Below are 9,740 nucleotides of genomic sequence, written 5' to 3'. Positions count from 1 at the left end.
CTTTTCAGTTATAACTTTTATTTTTTATTATATAAGAACATTTAACATGAGATCTACCTGTTTAAAATTTTAAGTGTAAAATGCAATGTTAATTATAAACAGTGTTGTACAGAAAATCTCTAGAATGTATCTTTTGAAACTATAACTTTAAGTTGGTTGAATAGCAACTCCCCAATTTCCCCTCCCACCAGCTTTTGGCAACCATTATTCAACTCCCTATGTATTTGACTATTTTGTATACCTCCTGTAAGTGGAATCACGCAAGAGTCGTCCTTCTGTGACTAGCTTATTCACTTAGCATAATGTCCTCCAGGTTTATCCATGTTGTTGCATGCAGTAGGAATGCCTGCACTTTTAAGGCTGAATAATATTTTATCATGTATTTATTTGTTCATCTTGGAGGCACCGTGGCTGAAAGACAGGGTAGGCCCAGAGTCAGGAAAAAAAGTTTGAAAGAGTGTGGGTCCAGAACTTGAGTAACTTACTCTAGATGGTCTCTGTGAAGAGTGGGGATAAGTGAGGAATAAAGCAGTTCTTGAGAGGAAGGAGGTGTTGACACCACATTTGCATTCTTATTGATCCTGATCTTGGCACCAATCCAGGTTACAAATAGGGGAGTTTGTGGTTTCGGTCATGCTATTAATTAAATAAAACCTTTATCTTCTCTCGGAATAACACAATTTCCTGGATGATGCACTAAATTTCAGTGAGTGTCCTCATTGGAGAAGAAAGAACCTCAGGCTTATAGAGGAAACTTACAGCTCGTCCTATACATCCCCACCGCACACAGCCACTTCATCTCAGCCCAGGAGCTGCAGGCACCAACAGAATGAAATATTCTGGAAGAAACCACGCCCAAACCTAACCTCCTCTTTTCTGCAGAACTGACTTGAAATATTGGCTTGAGTTTGAAAAGACTAAAATAAATGTGATGAACGTTATTTGAAAAACCTAGGATGTCTTTATACATTGCATTTGTTTGCCCTAAATCCATTTTCTATTAGGTTATTATTAATTAGCATTTGTTTAGCATCAACTGTGTACTCAAAGCCAGACTATATAAGAGAATATTTCTGCCCAGGAAGAGTCACAAGTAGTATTTCTCTAAACAGCTCACCACCCATATATAAACTCCTAGAGGAATTACACATATTCCAAAACAATGTTCTGACAAAACATTTTCAGGAAAACAAATATAAAGAATCACTTTCCACCCCTTACGGTGACTTCACACGCACTCACTGTGTGGCACTGGTCAAGTCTTGTGCCAAATAAAAAGAAAAAAAAGGGGGAGATTTTATATCAAGTGACTAAAAATCTGTTGGACTCAAAGTCTCTTGAGAGTTATAAATTATTACAAATGGGAATTTAGCGTAGAAATTATTTTCAATTATTTTATTTCAATAACACCGAATAGAGATGTAGATAAATCTACTAACATTAATATAAATAAGAAAGATATATCTAGATAAAGAAAGAGAAGTTTCTCTTTGAACTGCATCATTTTTTTAAATGCCTGAATAAATTTTTGACAAACTTGAAAGGTATGTGTGGGGACTGTCTGTGGCATATTGCCTTAGTCTGAATTCTCCCAAAAGCAGTCCCTGAGGATTCAGGGGAGAGCTGGTCATTCTGGATCCAGAGCAGCACAGTGAAAAAGTGTAGAAGAGAAGAAAGCCAGTAAAAGGGTGTTATAATATGTCTGCTATCCCTGTGGGCACTTGGAGCTGGATCATACTGGGGTCCCCTAAAAAATGTTGAACATACCCTAAAGTTGCCCCATGGACAGGTGAGAAGCTGGATATTTTTCCAAGATCTCTTGTCCATCACTGGTTATAGAGATCGTGGAGACTGAACTTCAGTATCCTCACACTGCTGAAGGGGCCACGTAAAGTCCTTGGGCAAGGAGATACAGACAGGAGCATAGGAAGCCTGTGTGTGTGTTAGTCGACCTTACTGTGTATGTACATATGTGTGTGTGTGTGTGTGTATACTGTATTTATTTGTGTGTACACACAGTCTATATTTTATGTATATATGTGTAATATAATAAATATTAGTCTATAGTATATGTATGTATTTCTATAGAAAAAATAGAGAATATATACAATTTGGGCTCACATTTTTTTCAGTGAGACTAATATTTACAGCTCTTTTTTGCAGGCATTTCTGTTTTGCTTTGTTTGATTTTGTTCCTCCAATTTCTTTAAGCATTGTTCTTAATGATTTTATACTTGAGGTTACTTTTATTTTGTATTTTTTAACTTAATTTACTTTTAATCTCCTTTGAATATGACAGTAGCTATCTGAGGAAAATGGCCCATTTTCATTTTTTATTCCAACCATCTCACCCAATAATCCCTGCCTAGAGGGGTGCACTGGCCTCTCAAGGAGCAGTTTTTCAGGGGTAGGGTACACTTGACAAAGCACATGGAAGTTTCAAATGAAATTTTATATTTTGGAATTGAAAAATGTTGATTCTTTTCAGATGTAAATCTCAACTAAATCTTCTTGAAGACGGTTCATAAGGAAAAAAATACGGTGACTTCTACTTTTAGATGTGATCCACAAGACAGGAGTGCATGTTAGAATTGCTGGGTAAGGCAAGTCATATTTGTCCCATGAAACAAAGCAGGCACAGCTTCAGCAATCCTCTTCCTCCCACTGGATTCTTTTTTTCATTGAAAAATCCTATAACAATACTGCCTTAGTGGATCAGCAAAAAAGAGCCAGCAACTCATTAGACCACTTATTACCTTCCTGACCCAAGAAACCTAAAATGAACATACTATTCAACTCTATTGATTATTCAACCAATAACAAAGGAAATATACTGGTGTCACATGGATCATATTTTTTTTTTGAGACAGGGTCTCTCTCTGTCACCCAGGCTGGATCACTGCAACCTCCACCTCCCAGGGTTCAAGCAATTCTCCTACCTCAGCCTCCAGAGTAGCTGAGACTACCATACCTGGCTAATTTCCATATTTTTAGTGGAGACAGGGTTTCATCATGTTGACCAGCCTGGTCTTGAACTCCTGGCCTCAAGATCCACTGCCTCGCCTTCCCAAACTGCTGGGATTACAAGTGTGAGCCACTGCATCCAGCTGGATCATGTTCCTTAAATGAGACTAATCCTGACTCTCAGATTGGAAACTGGGGCATTTCATAACACAATGCATCTCTGTGTTAGCCTTCCTCCATCATTTGGGGCATCCAGCTATCCTAACTACCCCTGTGCATGGCCAACTCAGAGATAGGCAAAGGGTCCTGGTTAATAATATCTGTCCTCTGTGACACTTTCTCTGGTCTAATTTCCACACATAGCTTTCATCCATCTTTTTCTTGTGCTTCATTGGGAGTTTGGAGTATATCTATGTCATCATATATTACATAATTTCAAAAGTATGTATTCATATATCTGTCTCTCCAATTAGTCCATGATACCCACTCTATCAAGGACTAGTCACCCACTTATGCACCCACGAAGGAACCATCCTAAGTGCTAGGGATGTAGCAGAGAGCAGGTCAGCCAAGTCGCTGCCCTCCAGGGGCTAACTTCCAGTTAAATAGATTCTGTGGATTCTACTAGAGGACAAACTTCATCTCTAATTCTCACTCCATACTCCAGTAAGTCCCACCAAAGGAGGCGGAGGTGGTAGAAAAAAGAGGAGGAAAGAGATATAAAGCATCAGAAAAATATTTTGATAATTACTCTATGCATACCTCATGAATTTCCTTGACCTAGTAACTTTTCCTGTAGCTGGGATCCTGTCCTCTTTCACCTGTATCTGGGATCATTATCATCCATAGATTGAATGGAGAGGTTCTTTAATCACTAGCAGAGTTCATAATCCCAATTAACCATATGCATTTGGGGGGAAGCATTGTCTGAAGGAAGCAAAATAAGGCTAATTTGTTGAAAGTGCCTCTCCACCAGGTCACAGACCTCACAGCCCTCTGAAACCAGGTTCCAAGGAAGCCCTACTGCCCTAATCCATTTTCTATGTACTATCCTATGGCTAGCCTAAAAAACATTTACTCATATTGTGATCCTTGGGGTTTATTTATTTGCACAGCCTGGGTGAAAACTTTGGACCAGACCCATCTCCTTTAGGTCTAAGCATCTAATGTTTTATATATTGGGGTTTTGCTTTAGATGCACTTTGAGAAAAGAGTTCTAGTGCTTTAAAAATAATATTTATAGACTACTGCCAGACATAAATGATAGATGAAAATGGGTAAACATAAATCCATCTTTTTAGCAACCATAAACGTTTATGCTCCAAACAACATAGCAGCCTGTTATATAAGGCAAATGGTTCTAAATGTACAAAGAGGATTTGATGAAAGCACAATTATAAGGAAGAATTTAACATACCACTTTCTGCATAACACCAAAAATCAGCCTGTATAAAGAGATTCCATTAATATAATCAACAAGTTTGTCTCAAGTAGACTTTTTTTTAAAGTAACAATACTTCCAATCTCAGTGGCATTATAGGGAAAATTATAGGTTAATGGAGCTACTAAAGACACACTTGCCCTTGCTTTTCTGTCATAACAAGTTAAATTATTTAAAAAAGAAACATTATCTTGAGTGGTTGCAGGTCACTTTGGATCACTGAAGTTTCCCTTTGGAGTTTAGATATGAAATATTAACTCTGAGAGAGACAAGATTTATCAACTTGGGAGTGTTATCTGCCTTGCCAGCTCCACCCTTCACCTCCACCTCTGGGAGAATTTTTTCTTTAACAGCTTAGATTCTAGAATTTTGAGAATCCGAGTCAGAGGACTTAAGAGGCAGAAAAAGAGGGAAGTCCAGAGCTTAATGAGGAAGAGTTCAGGATTTGGATAAAAAAAATACCTGCTCTGCCCCAGGGCTGAAACAACTGGGAAAGCACAGAAAAGTTTTTGAGAATGACTGCTCTGGTTTATAAATTCAAACCATTTTAATGTTCCTTCTTAAGAAGCAGGAGTCCAAATAAGAATCACTTCTAAATACTTTGAACTGCTCTTTTTTGTACTATCTTTGACTATGATAAATACAAAGACTGGCCTACGTGGCCTTTTGTACAATCTACCTAGATCAGTGTTGCTCAGATCATGGTTCCCCTAACCAGTGGCAAAAGCGTCACCTGAAACATTGTCAGAAATGCAAAATCTCAGGCCCAGCTCAGACCTACTGAATGAAAATCTCTGCAGGTGAAGTCCAGGAATCTGTATTTTAACAAACATTCCAGGTGATTCTTCCATACATTCAAGTTGGAGAAGCACTGTCCTCCAAGAGGTTTCCTGGCTATAGGCTGCCAGAGTTTCATCCCTGAGTCCAGAAGGAAGGTCTGCTTGAGAAAGACTTGAATTCTATCCTCCAAGCACATCTACGGGCCCCAAGTGTGCCCACCTGCAACACATAGCTCTTCCTAGCACCCAGAAGAAGCTATAGATCCCCTTCCCATAAAGCTTTCCACTTAGATACTGAAGTGACCCTCTACAGATATCCCCCAAGAGTGAGGGAAGGCAATCAGCAGAAGGATGCAAAACTAAGTTCTACCAAGGACAGAGCTTATCAGCTTCCACATTTTAAAGTCTTACTGTATCTTTAAGGAACAGAGTATACATTTCCGCACTTCAAATGCTGAGCGGCTTTATGGACTGGCAGAGATAGCAATGTGCTTCTTCTCAAAAGTTCAAGGTACAACTGGCTATTGTACAACTGTACTGGCTTGAAGGATGTCCCCCCCCCCCCCCCCCAATAAATACACGTCCTGGTACAAACCCTGGTACCAGTGAATGTGACCTTATTTGGAAATAGAGTCTTTGCAAATGTAACTGTTATAAATCTGGAGATTAGGTCATTTTATAAGAGAAAGAAGAGAGAGATTTGAGACAGAGAGAGCCAGGAAGAAGGTCATGTAGAGATGGAAGCAGGGATCCCAGTCAGTGCTTCCAAGGTTAGAAATATATAAATATTACCATAAATATGGCACTTTACCTTTAAAAAGATATGAGGATTACTTGTAAAATAACTTACTTGAGCATTGGGTTGCAGCTTGACAGTTATTATGAAGGAGGGTCATCTGAAATCAGACGGAAAGTTGTAACATTAAGAGTGGATGAATGTGACTCTTAACACATGTGGCTGAGAGGCTGGTAGATGTTTGAGGTGGGTACATGTGCATATTAGTCCATTCTTGCACTGCCATAAAGAACTACCTGAGACTGGGTAATTTATAAACAAAAGAAGTTTAATTGGATCACAGTTCCACAGGTTGTCCAGGAAGCATGGCTTAGGAGGCCTCAGGAAACTTACAATCATGGTAGAAGGAGAAGGGGAAGTAGGTATATCTTTACATGGCAGAGCAGGAGAGAGAACACAAAGGGGGAAGTGCCGCACATTGTTAAACAACCAGATCTTGTGAGAACTCACTCACTATTATGAGAACAGTGAGAAGGAAGTCTACCCCCCATGATCCACACCTCTCACCAGACCCCTCCTCCAACACTGAGGATTACGATTCGACATGAGACGGGTGGGGACGCGGAGCCAAACCGTACCCATGTGTAGTTTTGTATATTCCTACACAGCTCGGTTCAGCGAGGTGCGATTTTCTGTATTCATCTAGCGTTTCTTGTGGATGAAATTGAACACAAGCAGACACAAAATTCACATTATGCTCAGATTATTCTCTAATACATCAATCACTATAGAACAAATTCCATTTTCAAAATAAACATGAGAGAAAGACTGATTGTGTTTGCATTATCTATTCAAAGCCCACAACCACTCAATAGGCCAGCATCATTTTTATCCTCATAGATAAATTCTCAGTCAGTTTACTTATACATACATAAGTTTCCCAGGATCACAGATATTAAGTGGCAAAGTTTGGATCCCACATAATCTTTGAACTTTAGACATAGTTCCTAGTATGGTATCGTCACTGGTTGAGGCAAGGACAATAGTGGTAAGTTCAAGGTCATACTTATATTAGTTGGCTATATTACTTTTCTAGGGCTGCCACAAAAAAATTACTATAAAATTCGTGGCTTAAAACAACAAAAATTTATTTCCTCACAAGTCTGGAAGTCAGAAGTTTGAAATCAAGGGGTCTGAAGAACCATGTTCCTTCTGAAGGCTTTTGGGAGAAAACTCGTCACCTCTTCCAGCTTCTGGTGGCTCCAGGCATTTTTTTGGCTTGTAGTTGTCCATCCAATAATTTGTCAGTTATCGTCAATCCAATAATCACTGGATTGACAGCTACAATCCGCTGAGTGTTTGAGTGTGACCAGCATTGCATTACAAAATTTATTAGATGAGAAAGTGCCGGGCACATAGTAAACACTCAATAAATGTCCATTTCTTTTTTTTCTAAGCAGGTATATAAAGATCCTAATCAAGTTCAACCATTCTGTTATACACTTATGGTATCACAAAAAAGAGGCAAGAGGAAGTACTTATCTTTCAGATGAGACCACAAATTTGAAGGTAGGACTCTGCTGTTATTTTTCTTAACTGAGCATAAGTTCTTTCCAAATATGTTTTTTAGCAAGTTTTTAAACAAGCAAATGTATCCTCTTCTTTTATGATCTTTAACCACTTTTTTGAACTTCAGAATATTAACAATTTATACTAGAATATGGTGCCAAAATTTCTTCCATTTTCCTAAGGAGTTTTTATTTCCCTTGTCCCCAGCTAGGTGAGAGGGTGGAAATTAGGGGAGGGAGATATTTTCATAGATAGATCAGGGCCAACTCAGGATTTTTATTGATTTGCTGTAAGTTTAGAACCTCATCGCATTCTAGTTTCTGTAGAATTCGCCTGGGTGCTGCCACCTATGGGTAGACACATTCTCCATTGCCTGACTCTAGGCTGAACAGAGCACATCCCACTAAAATCCCAGCAGATGTGTGTTTCTGAATAGGGTGTGCTTCTTCTTAAACCACACACATTCTTTTCTGCACTGATGGATTACAGTGCAACTCACATTCTGGGCTTTTGGGGGTTCTGGGAGAAGCCAGGGAGACTTGTAGGGAGACCAGAGTCCTTTCATCACTTCTCCACCTGAGTTCTCCAGAGAAGATGAGTTTAGGACATCCTAATCTTAGAGAAGCACAGAGTCTAAAGTTAGCTGAGAAAGCCAAGAGATAATTACACTTCCCAAATCATCTTTGGTCAGATATATGGCCATGGCTCCTTTGGTCATGGTACTTACAGCCTAGTAAGGACCTAGCTCTGTCTACATTTCTGACACGGGAGGGCCCAGCCCCAGTGGGAGTCAAGTTAAAGAGAGGACTGAGCACCCTAGAATAAAAAGAGCTTGCAGTGATGGATGCAGAGCTCTCAAGACTCTTAAAAACATCCTCTTCTTTGGGGCAAAATCAAATAAATGTATCCCAACCTCTCAAGAATGATTAGCTCACTGTGGAACCCCTGCATTATGCTCCAAATGGAAAACCTACAGGTTCAGTCCATTAATAGAAAAACATTCCTGTGTTGCTAGTCATGACATCCACGATGCTCTCAGCTGGTGCAAATTATTACTTTTTCAAAGACACCTTTCAGATATGAGTCCAGGAATTCCCTCTCTCATGTAGTTACTTCTGTCTTCTCTAGTAGCCCTAGGAGGATCCTGGATGCTTTTAAAAGACCAGACTGAGACTCCTGTGTCTGTGTTCAGGGTCTGAGTCCTGCCTGGCCTTTCACCATCCTTAGCAGCATCCCTGAGACTCTTGCCAATGTGCTATCTCAAATCGCCAAGTAGTGTTACTTTGATGTGTTCATTTCCTTAATGAAGTCTTCATCTCATTATTCTCCTTTTCCACCAGAAGTGAAAGATGAAAGGAAAGAAAGGTCACAATCACTGTGCAGAAACTCAGGAAACCTGAAATGGAACCTCTTAGCCTTTGAAAGCAGCAGCAAAGGAAAAAGATAATTTTCATAAGAACAAGATATGATTTATTTCTTTCTGCTTCCAGGGTACCCATGAACTGGAACTTTCACTAAAATCTTCCTGGATGGTTCCCCTTCCTAGTTACTCACAGTCTCTGTACAACCTCAGCCTCGGAGGTGTATATAAGTCAAGGTTCTTCAGAAAAATGGAACCAATAGGATAAATAGAAATATATAGGAAGATGTTTATTACGAGGGATTAGGGATTGGCTCATATGATTACAGAGGCTGAGAAGTCCCACTATCTGCTATCTACAAGCTGAAGGCCCAAGGAAGCCAGTGATAGAGTTTCATTCCAAACTTGATGGCCTGAGAACCAGGGAAGCCGATAATGTAAGTCCAAGTCCAAAGCACCAAGAACTAGGAGCACCAATGTCTAACAGTAAGAGAAGATGATATCCCGGTTCAAGCTGAGAGCAATTCTGCCTTTCCTCTGCCTTCCTGTCCTATTCAGGCCCCCATGGATTGAATGGCGCCCACCAGCATGATGCAAGTAACCTTCGTTACTCAGTCTACCAATTCAAACGCCAGTCCCTTCTAGAAACACCCTCACAGACACACACAGAAATAATGTCTTACCAGCTATCTAGCCATCACTTAACCCAGTCAAATTGACACATAAAATTAACCTCAGAAGCAGGAAGCCAAAAGCAAGAGTTTTAGTCCAATAAAATGATGATGAGGAGGAGAGTAATTGATGATGATGATGATGATGATAAAATAATACATAATATATAATAGTGCCAGGTATTGTTTTATATTTTTTACTTGGACAGTATTGACCTAT

Source organism: Aotus nancymaae, unplaced genomic scaffold, assembly GCF_030222135.1.
Source record: "Aotus nancymaae isolate 86718 unplaced genomic scaffold, 86718_ANA_hifiasm-v0.15.2.pri h1tg000029l, whole genome shotgun sequence".
Classification (NCBI taxonomy): domain Eukaryota; kingdom Metazoa; phylum Chordata; class Mammalia; order Primates; family Aotidae; genus Aotus; species Aotus nancymaae.
Note: the sequence above shows the minus strand (reverse complement) of the source record.